The sequence below is a fragment of the Arctopsyche grandis genome, chromosome 1, assembly GCF_051622035.1.
Source record: "Arctopsyche grandis isolate Sample6627 chromosome 1, ASM5162203v2, whole genome shotgun sequence".
NCBI lineage: Eukaryota > Metazoa > Arthropoda > Insecta > Trichoptera > Hydropsychidae > Arctopsyche > Arctopsyche grandis.
Window position 1 is genome coordinate 12,227,986 of NC_135355.1, and position 24,338 is coordinate 12,252,323.

Sequence of the window (24,338 nt, forward strand, 5' to 3'; positions counted from 1 at the left end):
TCGCCCAAGTTATTCAATGCGGTGCTTGAGGGAGTTTTCAGGAAATTGGATTGGGATACAGCCGGAGTAAGCATCAATGGTCGCTTTTTGAGTCACCTTCGGTTCGCAGACGATATAGTTTTAGTAGCTCGTGATTCAGCTGACCTACTTATCAGACTAACACAGCTGGACAGGGAAAGTAGAAAAGTAGGATTAAAAATTAACGTAGATAAGACTAAACTAATGTTCAATAGTTATTGCATGCCTGATAGCATCCCCTTAGATGATAAACCAGTAGAAGTAGTAAATAATTATTTATATTTAGGTCAAATAATTGACATGTCTGGTAGTAAAAATGAAGAGATAAAGAGACGTATGAAATTAGGGTGGAGTGCATTTGGACGGATGAATGCTGTTTTTAAATCAAAAATGCCACTCTGCCTGAAGAAAAGGATCTTTGATCAATGCGTTTTGCCAGTGATGACGTATGGATGTGAAACTTGGACACTGAACGCCAAGATGCAAAATAAAATCCAATGCACTCAAAGAAGTATGGAACGCTGTATGCTTGGCATAACGAGGAAAGACAGGAAGCGGAACACGTGGGTGAGAAATATGACAAGGGTAGTGGACATAGTGGATAGAGTGAAGAGATTGAAATGGCAATGGGCGGGTCACGTAGCTAGGAGGATGGACGAAAGGTGGACAAAAGAAGTGCTTGAATGGTACCCGAGAGAAGGCAAAAGAGTAAAAGGAAGACCGCAAGGAAGATGGGTGAACGAAATTAGGAAAATGTGCGGAATGAGATGGATGAGTGTTGCGCAAAACAGAGACGAGTGGAAGCGTGTTGGAGAGGCCTTCATCCAGCAGTGGATGGCGAATGGCTGTAAATGATGATGATGATGATATATATATATATACATATATACATATAATTCAATGACATCTGCAATACGATTAAAAAGTTTTTTTTTTTAATTTAACTAAGTAAATATTGGATACGGTTGAGAACCTCTGACATTTATACTTATTTAATAACGCCCGCGATGTGTACGATAAAAAGTAAATTTTGAAGCCGGTTCAGAAGCCCTGCCATATAAACTAATTCAATGTAATCTGCAGTTCATACGCTTAGAAAGTTTTTTTTTTCAATTTAAATACGTAAATATTGGATACGGTTGAGAACCCCTGACATTTATACTAATTCAATGACATCTTAAAATGATATTCAATGAGTCAAAATGACATTCGCTTAAAATGTAATTGTTCAATTTAAATAAGAATATGTTGGTACGGTTGAGAACACCTTTAATTTATAATAATTTAATAACATCCGCGATCTATACGATAAAAAGTACCATATACATCGATAAATATAATACAATAAAAAGTTACTTTTGCCATTAAAATAGGATTTTTGAACATTTTGTCGCGGGTACATTTTGTCGCGGGTGCATTTTGTCGCGTGAACATTTTGTCGCGGGTACATTTTGTCAGTGCACTAATTTTCGGGTACATTTTGTCGTTGAACCTTTTGGACTTGCACCAATTGTCGTGTAACCGTTTTTCATAGAGGTGTTCAAATCTATAATGCCCTATAAACTATCAAATCTATAAACTCCGTAAAATTTGGCAAACATCGAAAAATCCAGCATTGAAAACATTAATAAATAAGCTCACATATCAAATTAAAATTAGAATCAAAGAAATCAAAAATGAAGCTTAAGGTCTGAAAAAAAATTAGAAAAATTAAGCTCAGTTGATGGCTCTCTATGGAAATTAGCTAAAGCGATTCGCAGGACAAAAAACTCGATTCGTCCATTAGATGATGCAGGAATCACAGTGACGCATGATTCCGACAAAGCAGAACTATTATCAAAATCTTTCCGAAAACATCACACACTCACACAACTTTACAATCACATACCAACGCCTAATAAAGTCAACCGGTCCATTAAAATCATCACAAAAACCCCCCACTAACAGTATTAAAAATATAAATTGGTGCATCCGTGTGAAATCCAAAATATAATACGTAATTTAAAAAATAAAAAGGCACCTGGGCGAGATAAAATAGATAACATCATAATCAAACAACTTCCATTTAAAGCTTTAGTCTCATTATATAAAATATTCAACGCATGTTTACTCACCGGGTATTTCTCAGTTGGCGGAAAACAGCCAACGTAATTCCCATACTTAAGCCCAATACAAGCTCAAAAAAACCGGCCAATTATCGATCCATTAGCTTACTTTGCACGCTTTCAAAAATTCTAGAAAAAATAATCTACACTCGTTAACTTTAAGTCGTAAATAATAAATTAATAAATGAACAATTTGGATTTCGCACTGGACATTCCACGACCCAACAACTAACAAGACTAACGGAACACGTGACGAAGAACTTTGATATGAAGAGAAGTACCGGAATGATATGTGTCGACATAGAAAAGGCCTTCGACACGGTTTGGCATGATGGACTCATTCATAAGCTCCTTATTAACAAAATAACAAACTACCTAATTCTCATCATCAAATCGTACCTAACTTGTAGAAAGCTAGTGGTTAGAGTAAATAATGAATTATCGTCTCCAAAAATAATCGCAGCTGGCGTTCCGCAGGGGAGCTTGCTTGGCCCACTCTTGTCCTCCATATATATAAATGACATACCTATTCCAAAAAACTGTCACATACAGATGATACCGCTTGCTTCACAATTAGCAAAAAACCAGACACTATTCTTAAAAAACTAGAATTTGCAATTAAAACAATGACTGAAAACTTTACCAAGTGGAAAATTCAAATTAATCAAACCAAAACAGACGCCATATTCTTTAGTGTTAGAAAGCATAAGCCAAGTTCAGATCTGAAAATCCCCTCTGGAGAAATTCTGAAATGGCAGTCAGTAATAAAATATTTAGGAGTAACGTTCGATAAAAGAATGAGATGGGCACCTCACATTGAGGCAGCGAAATGCAAGGCGATGCGGGGTATATCCTCAATATATCCAATATTTAATCGCCATAGTTCTTTATCAACTCAAAATAAAATAAAATTAAATCGCGCGCTCATATTACCATTATTAACCTATGCTTCACTTGTATGGAATAACGCCTCGAATACTAATCTTTCCAAGCTCCAAGTAATACAAAATAAATCCGTAAAAATAATTTATAATACACCCATATATACTAACTTGAAAAAACTGCATGCCATATATAATATTCCGTTTGTTAGATACATTACCAACAAACTAACCAGTAGATTCTATGACAGAATCACTTATAACCATACTAACACACTTGTGAAGAGTCTCGGTGATTACAACAAAATGTCTATACCCTTCAGGTATTAACACAGATTACCTACACACAATCTGCTTTAGGTCATCGACTTCAGAGAGTCTTTAATTAATATTATGTATTAGATGTATTATGAACATTTATAAGGATTTTAAATATGTAGGTTTTTGAGCTCTTATTCCTATTATGCTGTAGATTAACATTAGAATAATATTATACTATGATTACTAACCAAATTAAATTAAATTGTAAAATAGAAAATGATCAGTAGATCAGTAGCTATTAAAATAGATATAAGATGTATTGTGAACATAATTTCGTAATAATAAAAAGCATTTAAAAATCAAAAAATAATGCCCTTCCTGAAAGCATTAGATGTGCTAATAACATTGGTGCTTTCTTGAAGGGTGTTAATGGAGACCTTTGTGGAAGATGATTTTTAATTATAGTTGTAATTTTGTAATATATTCATTAGCAGTTTGTTATATAAATAAATAAATAAAATAATACACGTGTTTACGGTCGCAATCAATCGGTGCGTCTCATAATCATATAAGAAAAAAAAAAAAAATTAATTATTACTTTTCGAGCACGGATAATCCGCAAACCGGATAATCCGTACCCGGATAATCGAGAGTATACTGTACATACATATACGTATGTACATACATATACGTATGTACATACATATATACATATGTATTTATTTGTCCGCATTATACATAACTAGTGAATAGCCCGATGAAACATCATCGCATGGGTATAAAATTATTATATACTCGTATAAAACTAAAAAAAAAAATCCGGAACCGGAACCGTTATTTTCGTAAACTCTCATAGATAGTTTTCAATTCTTTATTTGTAATAATTTTCAATTCTTAAAAATACGCAGACTCCAATAGAGAGTTTTCAATTATTTATTTAAAGACTTCCTATTTTTTTCTATTATTATTAGCTATCGCCCCGAGCGATACTGCAAATGGAAATCGATTCACTCGATCCATGACACCCGACCACTCCCGACCTCTCCCGACTACTTCCGACTTCTCCCGACAACTACCGAAGATATGACTCCGTTTTGATTGGTTGTCCATACGTTCTGTACGATTATTGAATATTAACGTTATTTAGAGCAGTCTTTATACCCGTATCATGGTGTAGTGGTCAACGTATATTGATCTGGGCGCGAGGGGGGTAGGTTCGAGTCGGCGTCCTGGAATTGATTTTATTTTTCAAATATCGCTAAAATATAAATTAATTTCAATTAAAAATATATATTTAATTGTTTTATATGAAAAGAAAAAAAATGGTTCAAAACCTCGCTAAATGAAATTATTAAAATTACATATTTTCATATGGCGAGAAGGAATATTTCAATTAATGTTTTAAAAAAAAAAGGCGAAATGAAAAATTGGATTTGGCGTGATGTCCGAGACCATTAGCTCATTAGATCCATATTCAGGCTATTTGGGGTGATCGGTTCGAGTCGCGACAAAGTCGTCTTTTCGAAAAATGAATTAATCGATTTTTATCGATTCGTTCATTATGTTCGGCGAGAGTTAGGACACACACACACACCCACACACACACACACACACACACACACACACACACACACACAGATTACCGTCTTTATATATATGATATAAACTGTTTATATAAATATCTATCAAATATATTTATTGTTTTGGTTTGAAATTCAAATAATGGCAAATTTATAAAGAAAGTCCTCTGGTATATTTCTAAATTATACATATTGTAACGTAGAGATTAGGTGAGTGGTGCTCGTGGACTGATGGTTCACGAACACGGATCACCTGATCTCTCGTTCCCGCCAAAAAGGCCTCCACGAATGAATCAGCCCTATGCAACGGCCAAAGGCATCGTCTGACTCATCGACCAATGATTGTTGAGATATGTATGTATGTGTACTGTGTCCAGCGAGTATAAATATGGGGCGTTCTCGGCATGGAATTCATTTCCAGCCCGGACCGCCGCCAAGAGAACACGAATAAACCGCTACTACCCATCTTCCTGCGTCTTTCTCCGATTCTGGAAACCCCCCCCTTTACGTCCACGCAACAATATTTTGAAGATGCTTGGTTATGCTTGGTTACATTCACTGATGAGATTCCTATAGAACGGGGCGTCAGGCAAGGATGCATCCTATCACCTACTTTTTTTAACACCTACACCGAATCCATCTTCCACGATGCTCTCCAAGAGGCGGAGGGCATCAAGGTGGGCGGCGAGACGATCACCAATATAAGATATGCTGATGACACTGCACTAGTCGCTGAAAATTTAGCAGACCTGCAAAGATCTCTAGACCGTGTACATCAAGAAAGCAATCGAAGAGGTCTGCGCATAAATCTAAAGAAGACAAAATTTATGATAGTAGATAGAATGCAAACAGACACCGGGAATCTAACCTTGGATGGAGAGGTGATAGAAAGAGTAAAAAGATTCAAATACCTGGGTACCTGGCTGAATGAAGAGATGGACCCAGATGAAGATTTAAGAATCCGCATCGAGATGGCTAGAACAGCATTTGTAAAAATGAAGGCGGCGCTTACAAACAAGCATCTCAATCTTCATACGCGGTTGAGATTCGCGAAGAGCTACGACTGGACAGTATTACTACACGGATGTGAGACGTGGACTCTGAAAACCAAGATGATCAGCCGCATTGAAGCTTTTGAGATGTGGGTCTACAGGCGTATGCTGAAGATTCCGTGGACCAAAAAGATATCAAACGAAGCTGTCCTCGGCATGATGGGGAGAGACAGGGAACTTGTTTCTGTCATTAAGCGGAGAAAGATGGAGTACCTCGGACACATGATACGGGGTCCAAAATACGAATTTCTCCGTTTGATAACCATGGGGAAAATAGAAGGAAAAAAATGGATTGGCAGGAAAAAGTTATCTTGGCTTCGAAACATGCGCATGTGGACCGATATGAGCGCCGAAGACCTGTTTCGAGCCGCTGAAGACCGATGCGGATATATTCAAATAATCGACGAGGTGGTCGCCAACGTCCGGATGCGGACAAGGCATTAACAAGAAGAAGAAGGTTACTACACATATTAAGGAAAGCCGTAATTTACCAAAGTCTTTGTTGGTGGAATGCTTGACATTTATTCACGGTTAAGTTGATCATTTTATTTTGCTCGGTGAAACTATTTTAATAAATAAATTTCCATAATACAGAATGGAATTATTTTGTAACATAAACATATATAAACTAACTTATTACAGTAACGTAACTTTGATTTACTTATCTACGATGTAAATTTTATACATGATTTGATATTTACTTGATTTGATATGTATCATTGTATGTACTCGTATATACTCAATAAATCACATTTTAAGTATGTGTATTTCAATTGAGTTTTTAACAGGTTGATGCGCTGTTTTGTTCTATGTTTGGTTGAACTGAAATGGTTGGAGTGGGCGAATAAACGAATCATTTTACCGTAACGAGTAGGAAATTCGTATAATACTTAAGCAAAAATTTAAAATGACGCTAACATTTGTATGATAATTTTTAAAGGTAACTTTATTTTAAAAGGCGAAAGACGTCCGAAATTTATTGAAATGGCAAATGTATAAAAATAAATGATAAAATAATATTCGTATGTTTAATACATGTGCATAATATGTATGTATATTAAACATGAAGTGGTATTTCTTCAGTAAAATTATTATTTTAATCAAATATATGACATTATAAACCATTGTATGTATATAATATATGTATGTATAATATGTATATAGATAAGTGGAAAATCAATTAGAAAATCAAGTCCTAAGACCTGACTGGTTCATAAAAGGGATAAAACTATATGTAATCGCAATATTTTTAAAATCATCAAATACAATTTAGATGCATATTAAAATCCATTTAAATTTTCGTCTTATGAACTTTCAAGGAAGTTACCTAGAAACTCTTTTTAGTTTGCATGAGATTTATTGTTTTAAATTTGTAAAATGTTCGCTGTTATAAAATTAAAAGATTTTTTGGATTAAGAAATAAGGAACACTATATGTGTTCGGTCAATGATATACATTAAAATATTACCACTCAAATAGTCTCACATTAAAAATCCGGTTCTGCAGACGTTGTATTGCCGATTTGACTTCGTCTTAATGTCACAAAAAATTACACCATAAGTTGTGAAATATTATAAGAATTCATTGAATACAATAAAATAAGTAATGATTACATCAGAATACTTCGAGGACGTCAACCTTAGGCTCTTGACCTTGCCTTGAATTATTAAAATTTTACTTTTCGGTTCCCATACACGAAACATTTTTTTCTCTCCCCGGGAAAATATAATGAATATATAGAAGAATCATAAAATTAAATAATGAGGATACGCGGAACTATAGGTAATGTACATACATACATATGTATATCCTCTTATATAATTGTAACGTTTTATTAAAGATTTTCCCACACAAGTTCATTTCAATTCCTCACGCATCAGTGTAACTGAGGTCACCTTATATTTATGTATGTCTCAGATGCCAATTTGATATTTTTTCAAAATTGATCATAAATGTAAAATAATATCATGTAAATATAAATACAAAAGTAAAATATCTAATATCATATTTATAAAATAGTATGTACATACATATGTATGTAGACGTGAGAAACGATGTTTAAAGAAACATCGATAATGGTCTGGAGATGCGCCAATACTGGCGTTTAAGGTACACGCGACAAAGTTTAGATTGTTTTTTCGTACCTTAGCAATGTGACGAATCATATCATATGAAATTTTTTTAATGTAAAATTATTTAATTTATATGATGCGGCGAATTAAAAAAAATACTATCACCTTCGAAAATCGTTTAATGTACGATTTTCGCAAACTTGAATATTTATAATACTTTTTACTTACTCCCCATGATACAGAACATCTTTTCCAACCTGAGCTGTTTTCGATGTACCCTTATGTATATTACATGTACATACATACTTGTATATTACATATATGTATATGTATGTGCATACATATATCACAGCGCTATATACATGTGCATATGTACAATATACATATATGTATAACATATATAATATGTACAATGTACATACAATATAAAGGAATTACTTTATACGCGATAAAATTTACAAAAAGTTCTCTTTGATACCTAAAATAAACCTTTGCAAATTTAAATAATATTGAGGAAACATCTAACGTTTTATTATGAAAGGGTGTAAAATATATATTCACATACATACATACATACCTATATGTACAATCAATAGTACCGGCATTTAAGTGTTGCCTAAATTTCTTTAAAAATATTATTTTTACAAAAATAATATGGAAAAAACATTAAACCACATTATATAATGAACAATGGTGGAATGAGCAATGACAGTCATAGTCCATTTGTTTGCTCCTACCCGTTTCGACGCCGGCTTGCCGTTTCCACGAAATGGTATGAACGACCTGTATGGTGTCGCAGATATTGTGCTCAACCGCAATGATATTTGAAGCATATTTTGACTGATTCGAACTCTGAATCGATCACTAATCACGTTTTCATTATATAGAAACATGTGTGTGTGTGTGTATATTGGGGATTTTTTGAACACCGTTAGTCATATCGAACTGAAACTGTGTATCGGTTACTAAAATTCTTATAGACACTAAATTAATTCGGAAATTGTACCACCCCTTATAGGTGTCCTCTTATTTTAAGACTTGAATTCAATTTTCTCCCAAACCGCTAATCAAATCGGACTGAATTTTTTTTTACTTGTAATAGAAATAATTAATATTATACCCCGATATTTTTTCCTAAGCCGAAAGTAGTACTTTGACTGTAGAGAATCAAGGTTTTTTAGGTTTTTCTCAGAAATCCTTCGGTTTATTAAACTGAAATTTCATATCTAGAGTTTTAAGTTTAATACCAAGTTATGTATAAAAGTTGGTAAGCATCCGTCAACCGGAAGTGGCAGTTTACTCTTGTTAAATTTTTCTTACAATACTTTTTTTTAACCCCTTTTAACATGTGTGCTCTTCACGTGAAAATTCAATTCGTAGAAAAGTAAAGAAAGCCGCTATTCTCTAGAGTAAAAGTACTACATCCAGTTGAGGTAAAATAATTTAAAAAACACTAGCTTGTGTTATTTATTGCATCTATGAAATTAAAAAAAGTTTCGATTCAAAAAAAGGACTCTTACATACATACATATAATGGGAGATACCACTTCAACTTAAAAAAATTGCCCTTAAAGAAGATTTTACTTGATGAAAACGAAGCATTATTTTATAAAAATGCGATATCAAAAAATGTTAAATTATTCTAAAAACGCTAATATCAGCTTGTTTAAATAACGTATTGTTTTGATTTAACTGTTAATCTTTCTGTCGTCTAATATTCTCCTAACTGTAATGCTATAAAAATGTTTTGATTTCTTCAAGATGATTATCATAGAATTCAGTATAATGGTGAATAAATTGCAATGAATGTCTGGGAAAGAAAAGGTCAATAACATATTTTTTTGCGATTCTTTTTGACGGAATTTTGTTAAATAATTTGAACGTTGTGAGTCGTAAAATTCTGAGATTGACATTTTTTACCTTTTAAGAAGATTTTATTTTATGTAAAATATTTAGATTTTTCGTTTATTAATTAATTTAAGCATCCTGACGTCAAAACTACAAATATGTATGTGGTATATATATTATACACCAGGTATATATGTATATTATACACCAGTGGAGTACAATGGGTGTTGATGTTGGGTGTGCTGTATGTACATATTTATATGAAAAATTAAAAAAACCTAATGTTAGACTAAATGTACTAAAATATAAAAAATTATTATAAAAAAATTCGGGTGTGACCAACCCATGATTTTATCTATGTATTTGAGGAATATAAGAAGGTTACAAAACAAAATAAGATATTGAACTAATGATTATGATAGCGATACAAATTGAGCGCAAATGTATGGAAACTTGCACAAAACAAAAGTTCTACTTCCTGTTGTCAGATTTTGTTCATTACTAAATTTTTTTTATTACTAAAAATCACTATCAGTTTTATACACAATAAATATCAAAAAGATTAAAATAATTTAAAAGGTCAAAATAAAATAATGAAATATTGTTTAAAAAAAAAATACTACTTCCGGTTTACGAATTCTGACCAAAACCCTACCAGCTCTAAGTTAGTACATAAAGAATAGAAATATAAATTTTTAGCTTAATACGTTCAGGGGTGAGGACAGAGTAGTGGGCACAACATTGTTGACCTTTCTATGAGGAAAAAATCCCACTTCCGATTTATAAAATTAGCTCATTTTTTTTTATTTTGATCAAATTGATACAAGAATTAAACTTGAATTTTTTCGTGACGAAAAAACATGCTTAAGAGGTCGAAAAAATTAGTGGAAGAAAAATCGAACAAGAGAGTAAACTGCCACTTCCGGTTGACAGATGCTTACTAAATTTTATAAATAACTTTGTATTAAGCCTAAACTTCTAGATATGAAATTCCAGTTCGATAAACCAAAAGATTTCTGAGAAAAACATAAAAAACCTCGATTCTCTAGAGTAAAAGTACTACTTTCGGTTCAAATAAAAATATTTAAAGATTACTATTTCTATCATATGTAAAAAAATTTCAGTCTGATTGAGTAAGTGGTTTGGGAGATAATTGAATTCAAAAACTTAAAAAAAAAGAGGACACCTATAAGGGGAGGTACCATTTCCGGTCAACTTAAAATTTTGAAAAAAATTTACGTCGTGTCGATAAGAATTTCATTAACCGTTAATAAGTTTCAGTTTGATAGGGCTAGCGGTGTTCAAAAAATCCCCAAAATACACAGCCACACATACAGACACACACACACACACACATTTTTTCTAGATCATGAAAACGTGATCAGTAATCGATTCTGAGTTCGAATCAGTCAAAATCTCGAGTTTCTTCGAAAACTTCATCTATTGTTACTATGTACATAGATAAAGTAATAAAATAAAAAGGAAATTTAAACAATATTTCAATAAGAAATGTACGACAATATAAACTGTAAATATGTATGTATGTATATAAAATGTGTGGGATTTCAATCGAAAAGATTTCAATGATTGGGATTTCAATCAAAATTAAGATCCCGGCTTAAACTAATGTAATTAAATATATTACTAAGAGGCTTGGGCCGTGTAAGTACGTATGTAATGGTATAAAGTCGGTACAATTACTAATATAAAAACTGCAATTTCACTGACTTCATATAAAAACATTCGGATGTGACCAACCCACAACTTTATTTATGTATTTGAGGAATATAAGAAGGATATAAAAAAATCAAAAATCAAACATATGTATTTATGTACATACATACACGTTCACACATACCGGCTATATGCATTTTCGATACAAATTGAACACAAATGTAGGGAAACTTACACAACACAAAAGTTCTATTTCCGGTTTACGAATTCCGACCAAACCTTATCAACTCTATGTTAGTACAAAAAGAATATAAATATAAATTTTCAGCTTAACATTTTCAGGGGTGTGGAAAGAATCGTAACAAATCACAACATTTTTGACTTTTATAAAAGGAAAAAATCCCACTTCCGGTTTATTATATTTAGTGATTTATTTTTTTTTCAACAATTCAAGTATAATTGATACAACAATTATACTTGAATTTTTACGTGAAGATTATGTCGAAGGGGTCGAAGAAAATAGTGGAAGAAAAATTGAATAAGAGTAAACTGCCACGGTTAACGGATGCTTACCAACTTTTATCTAACTTTTATTAAACTCTACACTCTAAATATGATATTTCAGTTCAATAAACCGAAGTATTTCTGAGAAAAACATAAAAAACCTTGATTCTCTAGAGTAAAAGTACTACTTCGGTTTAGGAAAAAATATTGGTTGCATCACATGCAAATAACGATATATTTTTATGCGGGCTCTTCACTCGCATCGTTCGCGGCCGCGAACGCCGTGTGTGTGAGTCGAAATGTGAGTGTGTGCGTTTTACGCGTTAATTTCGCGCGTTATTCCTTTCCCCGTGTTTAGTCCCGCGAAAGAGGATTCCCAAACGTTCACGAACGCATCCAACGCGTGTTCGCGAATTGATTTCAACGGGTGGTTTCGAAAAGGAATTGAAACTCGAATAAAAATAAAGTTAAAGATATTATAGACATATAGACTGCGCCCCCTTCGGGGCCCCATGCGGCTGAGCTCCATAAGGCTGCGCCCCATAAGGCTGCGCCCCATAACGCTGTGCCCCATAAGGCTGCGCCCCATAAGGCGGCGCCCCATAAGGCTGCGCCCCATAAGGCTGCGGCCCCTTCGGGGCCCCACGGGGCTGCGCCCCTTGTGGCGCCCCGGGCGGGTCCCCATGAAACTACTCGCCTTGCGCCCCCGCGGGGGTGAATCCATTGAATCGAAAAAAATCAAATCGGCGCCTATGGATCGAAAAAAAAAATAAATCTAATCACGTGTTCGATGACGTCACCGATCTACGGACGACGAACGAAGGATACATACAAAGTCTCTTTCCAAATTATATATTAGATATTAATATATGGTTTGCCTATGATGCAATGGACTCTTTTCTTGGGAAAGGCGTATTTAGTACGAAAAATACAATTAATTCTGTAAGTATATTTATTTATTTATCTACAAAATACTTTATTTACAAAATATTTCCATTCTCGTGTGTGAGTGTTCGCGTTTCGCGGCTGGAGGCGTGCCCCATTCTTGGCGGGGAACTTCCAAATTGCAACACTTCCAGTGGCGTAATTACCATTGTGCATAAATGATACAAAGCATACGGGCCATGCTCGATATGAAACAATTTCACCGTACACCACTGCTAAGGCGTGGCAAGTAGGCGTGTCAATAACAAATCAGGCGTGTAGCCCTCGAGTAGAAACATCGATTGCAAAAACGAGATCTTACTCTAAAGTTTAGACGAAGCCACTTTGGTGTTTGATCGTATATATGAGAATGTTAGTAAATTACGAAATTCATACGAAGAAATAAAATCAGAAGCGAACAAACTGGCCAGGAAGTGGGAGAAATTTTTGCATCAGGGCCCAAAATTCTAGCTACGCCATTGGCACGAACAAAGTAATAATACTAATAATATGTTAGTAAAAAGCTGCCACTTCACTCGCAGATTCGCGGCGCGATTTCGCGCTGTGTTCGCACGCGAGTGAAGAGCCCGCATTAAAGACTAGGAAAGGAATTTAAAATAACAGTTTTTGTATTACTTTCTGCAACTCCTCTTCATCAATATGCAGCAAAAAAATGCGATTTCGTCAATAGATAACATTATGAGGAGAATCATTGTAAATGTGGAGTACAAATGAACATTTTTTTTATACCTGGAGTAGATTTCATAATTCAAAAAATCGATAAAAACGGATTTTTATTTCTTCTTCAAGCTTTTCAACATATCAAGAGGACTTCAAATAATAGTAGGGAATACAAATAAAAATGTTTTTTTTTTATTTTAATATTTAATGGGACCCCCTTTATTTTTAATAAATAGTTTTATTGGTTTAAATAGTTATTCATATTATTTTTTTAATAATTCATCACTAATTTCATTGTAGTATACATCATAAATAATGTATTTTAATTATTTTATTATTTAATTATTTTATTCAAAATTTATCAGGTTAAATTTTGATTCATCTGAAAAAGTGATTGTCTCCCAATCTTGAACTGTCCAATTTTTCTTCTCTTTGGCCCACCAAAAACGATCATCCTTCATTTTCTACGTGAGGAGGGTTTTTTTTTGCACGGCGCCGTTATAATAGACCAAGTTCATTTAGTTTATATTGAACTGTTCTAAGGCTAACGGGTTTTTCCAACCATTGAACTCAGACCTAATTTCTGACGTAGTTTTGAAACTGTTTTGAAGTAAAATTCTCTTTAAAATCCGTTCGTCTCGAGAAGTCAGTTTTTTTGCCATTTTTCCTCTTTCGACAGGTGTTATGTCCATTATTTTTTTATACTTCTTAAAAAATATAATTATTGTAGGTAGAATGCGTCCCCGTTCATCGATAAATTTCCTCAAAAGAATAATTTTCCTCCCAGAAAGTGACAATTTTTGATTTCTCGGCGATCGACAAAAAAATCACATTTTACGCTCAACGCTCGCAACACTAAAAAAAAACACGCACTACTTGAAAGTCTGGGGGAAACTGACTTTAAAACTTTTTGGCAACAATACGTTGAGGTATGCTGAAAACAGCTGTAAAAGTATAAACACAAAATTGCCAGAAAGTGAGACCCAATAGGGCGAAAAATGGGTCATTCCGGTAAAATTTGTGACCGACAAGCTTCGCTTTGCGCTGGGTGTATGTATTGAACAATACGGAAAAGAAATTAAATTAAAAATTGACGTCAAAACTCGATGGAACAGCATGTTTTACATGTTGCAGCGATTTTTTGTTGAATGTTTTGTTTTCATATTGCAGCGAAGTTAAAAACTGTATTTTAAAGTCATTGATTGATGTGGATTCACCCGTTTCATTTGAAGAGAAAGAAGTTGAATTGATTCATAATTTGGTGAAAACGCGAGAATCTGTATATTAGTGTATTAATAATAATAATAATAATTAAATTCAGTACTATATAATAAAAATAACAAATATAATAATATATAAATACTGTGTATTGTATTTTTTTTCGTTTTATTTTGTTATTTATACTTGTGTTTTATTATATATGATTATTACTAATATTTTAAGTATATTTGTATTTACGTGTATTTTTTGAAATAAATACAAAAATATTCAATTGAAATTTTTTTTCTTATACATTCAATTTCCGATCCCGGGATAGGAAATTTCCAGCACCGCAATCCCGGTGCTGAAAAAACCTTCTGGGATTGGATGCCCTAATTATGACTAACTGTATCGAAAGCTTTCTAGTAATCGACGAAACCTAGGCACAATAGTCGTTGATATTCGTTGGTGCACTCGATAAGCTCGCCAACTACATACTTGGAGGTGGTCCATTGTGCTGAAATTTGCCCTAAGCCCTGCCTGTTATATAAGTTGGTTTTCGTCGAGGATATTCTTCAACCTTTCTGTAATAATCTTTGTGAAGAGCTTATAAACCGCTGAAAGTAGACTAATGGGTCGGTAGTTCTTGATTTTGCATTTATCCCCTCTTTGTGGATACATATTTTATTTAATTCATACATGTACATACATATGTACATATGTGTATACCAGGAAAGCCTAGCAGGTTAACCCCAATGCGCTAATACATATAATAATACGTGTGTAATATATATTATATAACTACACTAATACTATTTTTAATACTTTACATACATAATAAAATATGTATGTATGTAATGCATAGGTATATTAGATGTGTGGTGTGGTACCCACATAAGAAATTTACATATTATTATTGTAAATGACTGGAGTTATAATTTTTTCGGAGTTATAATTTAAGTAAAAAAAATCATGTTTTATTTTATGCTAAATCGTTTACTAAGATTTTTTTCACGTTGAAAATCGAGAGATTTTTAGATTGACATTTAACGATTCATAAAATTTTAAACTCCATATTTAGCCGCTTAAACAGCCAAAACTTACAATTTTATTACGTATGTATCTATATAAATTAAGCTTAACGGTGTTGAATATGTGCAGTCGTTAATATTGAAAATATCGTGAAAATTAAAATAACGGGTTTTTGTAAAAAAAATTTTGCGAAATTTTGCGATTTTGCGAAATTTACTTACATATTACGTTGTAAAATACCGTGCGAATAAAAATAAATTCTGAAATATTTCCGGAAAATAGTCTCATATTCTTTCGACTCACACCACTACACTTTATGTTAAAAATAAACAAAAACGCAAGGTCTTTCGTATCCTTTCGGGACAGCCAAATGTCCCGGTTATAGATACCTGCTCAATGACCCCGCAATTACGAAACTGTAAAAAATGTATGATTTCAAACAATGAACATATGTTTTTTTTTATCATTATTTGCAATTTAATTTCAATTGATTTAATAGGTTGAAATTATACGAACATAAATTTGTTGTTTTTATAAACAAATGAATCAAAATTTTTCTCAATCTTCTTTGGCAAATAAGATAATTATAATATTGAAATAATAATAACTTAGTAATCTGAAAAAAAGACAGGAAATACTAGTTTAAAAAAGAAGGATCTTAAATTTAATTTGTTTAAGTGTACGCTTTTTACGAGATATTACAAGTTTATCATTCCAGATACTACAAGTGTATCATTCTTGTAATATCTGGATGTATGTACCTTTTCATGTCTGTACCTGTCCCTATGCAATTCTTATACGAACAGACTAAAAGGCGATGATTGCACCTAAATATTTTGTAAAATGTAAATAATAAAAAAACATTATCAAATACGATTTCGGATATCAAATGAGGGGGGGGGGGTGTACAATTAAATGGCCCAGTTTAGATGTCAATAAATTTAAATAAATTCCAATTAAATGTCAATAAATTTCGAATGAGTGACCAAGAGAAATCAGTTGTGTAATCGACGCCCAGCGTCAATTATCCTTCCAAAATCATCGGTTTATATACATATGTACAATGGGAAAAAGACAAAAGAGTTGATATACATATGTATATTATAGATGCATGTATGCATGTCTCAATTCTACGAAGTTAAAGCCCGAAAACTTAAAGGAACGACCGTAATTTGTCGCGTCATCTGATAAACGTAAACGTGAATTTTTCCTCAATGGATTTACATATTTATCATTTGGGACGGTTGAAAAATGGCACAAAAGAGTTGACATTCGCCGCGATTCCCCGATAAAAGTTATATCCATTATTTAAATGAGAAGTAACCAAAATTTGAACGGCTGCAATTAAAGTGTTTTCAAGTATTATGCATATGTATTTAAAATAAAAAAATTAAAACAATTTCCAAATATTTGAAAATGCTTCTTTGAATAGTGACTTATAGTTAGTCACCGGAGCCTGAGGGGGCCGTGTATTCTTCAAAGGTTGTAATTGCATTGTTAAAGATTTGCCGAACAATGGATAGCACTGTGACTATCCTACCTCTACTTATAGTATACTGGACTTCCTCAAACTGTGTTCTGCGCAAGTGTGCAGGGGTTTGGCAAAGGAATATCAATATATTTAACACAAAAATGTAGTCAAAAACATTCGGGTTCCTGACTTAAAATTAAAAAAAATGTATATATATATATATATATATATATATATATATATATATATATATATATATATATATATAAATATATATATATATATATATATATATATATATATATATATATATATATATATATAAATATATATATATATATATATATATATATATATATATATATATATATATATATATATATACGTATATATATATATATATATATATATATATATATATATATATATATATATATATATATATATATATATATATATATATATATATATATATATATATATATATATATATATATATATATATATATATATATATATATATATATATATATATATATATATCATCATCATCATCATCATCATCATCATCATCATCATCATCATCATCATCATCATCATCATCATCATCATCATCATCATCATCATCATCATCATCATCATCATCATCATCATCATTTACAGCCATTCGCCATCCACTGCTGGATGAAGGCCTCTCCAACACGCTTCCACTCGTCTCTGTTTTGCGCAACACTCATCCATCTCATTCCGCACATTTTCCTAATTTCGTTCACCCATCTTCCTTGCGGTCTTCCTTTTACTCTTTTGCCTTCTCTCGGGTACCATTCAAGCACTTCTTTTGTCCACCTTTCGTCCATCCTCCTAGCTACGTGACCCGCCCATTGCCATTTCAATCTCTTCACTCTATCCACTATGTCCACTACCCTTGTCATATTTCTCACCCACGTGTTCCGCTTCCTGTCTTTCCTCGTTATGCCAAGCATACAGCGTTCCATACTTCTTTGAGTGCATTGGATTTTATTTTGCATCTTGGCGTTCAGTGTCCAAGTTTCACATCCATACGTCATCACTGGCAAAACGCATTGATCAAAGATCCTTTTCTTCAGGCAGAGTGGCATTTTTGATTTAAAAACAGCATTCATCCGTCCAAATGCACTCCACCCTAATTTCATACGTCTCTTTATCTCTTCATTTTTACTACCAGACATGTCAATTATTTGACCTAAATATAAATAATTATTTACTACTTCTACTGGTTTATCATCTAAGGGGATGCTATCAGGCATGCAATAACTATTGAACATTAGTTTAGTCTTATCTACGTTAATTTTTAATCCTACTTTTCTACTTTCCCTGTCTAGCTGTGTTAGTCTGATAAGTAGGTCAGCTGAATCACGAGCTACTAAAACTATATCGTCTGCGAACCGAAGGTGACTCAAAAAGCGACCATTGATGCTTACTCCGGCTGTATCCCAATCCAATTTCCTGAAAACTCCCTCAAGCACCGCATTGAATAACTTGGGCGAGATTGTATCTCCTTGTCTTACTCCTTTTCCTATGCTAAATCTATCTGTACCTGAAAAAATTTTAACCGAAGCTGTGGCATTCTTATATATTGCAGCTAACAGTCCCACATAGGGTTCCGGCACTCCCTGTGTTTTTAGAGCGTTAAGTACTGCATTATGACTAACTGTATCGAAGGCTTTCTCATAATCGACGAAACCTAGGCACAATGGCCGTTGATATTCGTTGGCGCGCTCGATTAGTTCACCAACTACTTGGAGGTGGTCCATTGTGCTGAAATTTGCCCTAAACCCTGCCTGCTCTATAGGTTGGTTCTCGTCGAGGATATTTTTCAGCCTTTCTGTAATAACCTTCGTGAAGAGCTTGTAGACCGCTGAAAGTAGACTAATGGGTCGGTAGTTCTTGATATCGCTTTTGTCGCCTTTTTTGTGTATTAAAATGATAGTTGCGTTATTCCATCCTTCTGGTATAGCTTGGTTCTGGATGCATTTGCTGAAAAGCCTAGCTAAGATATTAATTAGGGGGGGGCCGCCACATTTTAGTAAGTCAATGGGAATATTATCTTCCCCTGGGGTTTTACCGTTCTTTGCAGTTTTTAGCGCGGCCTCTACTTCGCTAGGCAATACTGCAGGAACCCTTTGGCCGTGTGTCGATTCCAGAGCGGGGAATTGGCCGTTGTCGTTCTCGTATAGTTTTGCATAGAACGTGTAAACTCTGTCTATGATTTCTTCTCTATTCCTAATTATTACTCCGCTCTCTGATCTGATTGCGATCATTTGGTTTTTGCCTAAGAAAAGATCCTGTTTGCACTTTTTCAGGCTACGGTTATTTTTAATGGTATTTTCTATTAGCTTGCTGTTAAAATCCCTGACATCCCTGACTATTCTCTTTTTAATTTCCTTATTTACTAGATTGTATTCTTGCTTATTATTTTCCCTATCTAAATTCCTTTTATGCTTAATTAGGTTTTTTGTTTCCGCTGAAATTTTGCTTAATTTAATCTGTTTCCTGAATCCACCTAATTTCTTACCTGTTGAGGTTAGAACCGAACTAATTACAGTGTTCAATTCCTCGATGTCTGCTTCTGGGTTTAATTTCCCGTATCGATTTCCAAGTTCGAGTTCGAATTCCTTTTTCCTAGACCTTAGTTGAGCGAAATCTGGAGAGTTACTGCATCCATATATATACATATATATATATATATATATATATATATATATATATATATATATATATATATATATATATATATATATGTATATATATATATATATGGGAGTTCGGTCTTTCGCGTCATGCGGGGAAGACCGAATCACCAAACTTAATGAACCGGGAGTGAGATTTTCTCCTCTTAGAAAGGTCAAAAATGTTGTCGCCTGGATCCTGTCCACAACCCTGAATGTATTAAGCTGAAAAATTATATTTGTGTTCTTTATGTACTAACTTAGAGTTGCTAACGTTTTGGTCAGAATTCGTAAACCGGAAGTAGTATTTTTTTAAAACAATATTTCATTATTTTATTTTGACCATTTCAATTATTTTTATCCTCTTGATATTTAATGTGTATGATAATTATTCTGATTTTAAATAATAAAAATAATTTGAACAAAATCCGACAACCGGAAGTAGAACTTTTGTCTTGTACAATTTTCCATATATTTGCGCTCAATTTGTATCATAGTTATTAGTTCAATATCGAATTTTGTTTTGTAACCTTCTTATATATATATATATATATATATATATATATATATATATATATATATGTATATATATATATATATATATATATATATATATATATATATATATATATATATATATATATATATATATATATATATATATATATATTTATAATTTAGATTCAAATTTAGTTAATCCAGTAGAAACTCAGTCTGATCTTGGAGTATTTATCACTTCCAATTTAAAATGGTTAACTCATGTTAATTGTATGACCGAAATTGTTATTCTTTTCTGTACCATATAAAACGTGTTTTTATTTGTCCGAATTTCAAGATTTGACAAAAATTTATAAAACATATTTACGACCAAAAACTCACGTGTTGAGGCTACAATAGGAATAGTATGAAAATGAAAAAGATATAGGCGCTTAAACAATTAAACTTCAACAAGACAAGTGGATGGCTAAACAAATAGGGCAACTACCTATTAAACGTCATCATATAATAAAATAAAATCACCAAACTTAATGAACCGGGAGTGAGATTTTCTCCTCTTAGAAAGGTCAAAAATGTTGTCGCCTGGATCCTGTCCACAACCCTGAATGTATTAAGCTGAAAAATTATATTTGTGTTCTTTATGTACTAACTTAGAGTTGCTAACGTTTTGGTCAGAATTCGTAAACCGGAAGTAGTATTTTTTTAAAACAATATTTCATTATTTTATTTTGACCATTTCAATTATTTTTATCCTCTTGATATTTAATGTGTATGATAATTATTCTGATTTTAAATAATAAAAATAATTTGAACAAAATCCGACAACCGGAAGTAGAACTTTTGTCTTGTACAATTTTCCATATATTTGCGCTCAATTTGTATCATAGTTATTAGTTCAATATCGAATTTTGTTTTGTAACCTTCTTATATTCCTCAAATATATAGATAAAGTCATGGGTTGTTTACACCTGAATTTTTTTTATTACTTAAAATCGCTATACATATTTATTATACACATTAAATATCAAGAAAATTAAAATACTTTAAAAGGTCACAATAAAATAATTAAATATTTTTTTAAATAAAATAACTACTTCCGGTTTACAAATTCCAACCGAAACATTATCAGCTTTAAGTTAGTATATAAAAAATACAAATATAAATTTTTAGATTGATACACTCAGGGGTGTGGAAAGAATAGTGGCCACAAAATTTTTGACCTTTCTAAGGGGAAAAAAACCCACTTCCGGTATATTAAATTTAGTGATAATTTTATTTTCATCATATTGATACAAGAAATATACTTGAATTTTTTCGTGAAGAGCACTCATGTTTAAGGGGTCGAAAAAAATAGTGGAAGACAAATTGAACAAGAAAAACTTCCGGTTGACGCATGCTTACCAAATTTTATACATAACTTGGTATTAAGCTTAAGCTTCTAGATATTTCAGTTCAATAAACTAAAAGAGAAAAACATAAAAACCTCGATTCTCTAGAGTAAAAGTACTACTTCCGGTTCAGGTAAAAATATTCAAAAAATATTAGGGTATAAATTTTAGAATTTCTACTACATATGAAAAAAATTCAGTCTGATTCGGTTAGCGGTTTGGGAGATAATTGAATTCAAAAACTTAAAAAAAAGAGGAAATCTATAAGGGGAGGTAACATTTTCAGTCAACTTAAAAATTTGAAAAAAATTTACGTCGTATTGATAAGAATTTTAGTAACCGATACTATGTTTCAGTTCCATAGGACTAACGGTGTTTAAAAAATCCGCAAAATACACAAACACACACACAGACATATGTACACACACACACAGATACACAGACGATCACATATTTTTTCTGGATCATGAATACGTGATCAGTGATCGATTCTGAGTTCGAATCAGTCAAAATCTCGAGTTCGAATTTTTGTATGATCACAAAACTTTATCTCTTGCTACTACGTAAATACTAGATAAAGTAAAAACCGCATTCATTCGACCAAATGTGTGCACTTCATACGTGTCTTTATTTCTTCTTCATTACTACCGGACATGTCAATTACACTGTTCGACACGAAAAATGGTTCAGAGACGAGATATGACTTTTCTTATAGATCTAAGCCCAGTAAATACGAATCTGGTAATAAAAAATGTTGAATGGCTCGAGATTCGGAGATGTATGTATGTACATACGTAATGTGATTTTTGAATCGCTCGATTTTTCTATATCTTGGTGTTTTTCGGTCGATGTCTCAAAATCTGTCAATTTTCTGTTCAAAATGAATATTGTAATCTATAGTCGGGTATTCTATCTTTCATTTGTAGTACTTTTCAGCTTTCAAATCTCTCTAAGTAGTCGTGCAGTTCAAATCAAAAGTAAAAAGTACGTATTTTCACTTGGGATTTTTTCCCACTTTTAATACTATTTTATATTGAGTATTTTCTATTGAAACATGTTTATGTGGATAGTGTTCTGGCCACACTATTTTTTCGTTTAAAATGATTTATTGGAAGTGTGCTGAATTTTAAAATCGCTAAAATTTCGAGCTAAAAGCTCATACTATTATTTACTCGTATTTACACGAATCTGAATTGAATTAATAAGAATAATATATTAAATTGTCTTTATATGAGAATTAAATAAAATTACGCTTAGAAAAATCAGCTGATAACTAAAAATAAAATTATCACTGTTTGATCTATGTACATGTGTTGGTTAGAAAGTTTGTTATGAAGGAATAAACAATGACATTTGAGGTTATGAGTTGCTGCCGGCAATATGTATACTCACTTATACTGGAAACCTTACAGTTTATAGTAATAGTTTATTAATAATAATATTGCTTTAAGAATAGTTTATCAATGTATGATTGTCCATAAATGAGTTTATGTATTTACAGAAATGAACTTTTCAATCATCAGATAAATTAAATCAGGTGATAACTAAAAATAATTGTATGTGATGTATGTATGTAAGCTTATTGTAAAAAACTAAATGTATGTAAGCTTATTGTAAATCATATTAACAATTAGATACAACATAACTTCTTATTGAATACTTATCTCGCAGATAAAACTCCGTGATGATATATACTTTAAGCCGTGAAATGTCAAATTTGACACATTTGGCCATAAATCAATATATATCGTGTATTACCCTACAAGAAGCTAAACGCCAAATTTGAAATTTATATATACATATGAGAGTTAAAACTATAAATATTTATATATTAGAGATAACGAGAACCAATAAAGCAAATTTCATAAAATATAGAGTGAATTATAGGCGTTTTAACAATTAAAATCTTATATCGCCATATCAAGGCGAACAGGTTGTGGAAGATACGGGACGAACGCTTATTAAACGTCAGGGAGATTTACTTTCCGCGTGTTTAAAACGCGTTGTATACGATATTTTATCTCCAACGTAATGGCAGACGATACATTAACGTGTATTGATGACCAAAATGAGCAATATGGCAAAGTATGAACACGATCGGATAAGAGATAAAAATGATCACTGACACGAAAGCCATGTGAAACGTAAAGGAGGTATGTACAAAACATATTTCATTGGATGAAAATATATTGGATGAAATCTTTGAAAGATGTAAATTTAAATATCAACATATATTTCATTTCAGTTATCGAACGTTATAATGTTTTGTGTAGTGAGCTTTTATTGCATAAAAATTTGTTTATTTGTATGGTAATTTAATGTTTAAAAAACGGATACTATTTTTTTGTGGAATTTAGGCCCACTTTAAATATTATTTTTACCACTTTAAATATTTACGTCAAGTTTAATTATGCATATTCAGATGTAAGAATTACAATGCG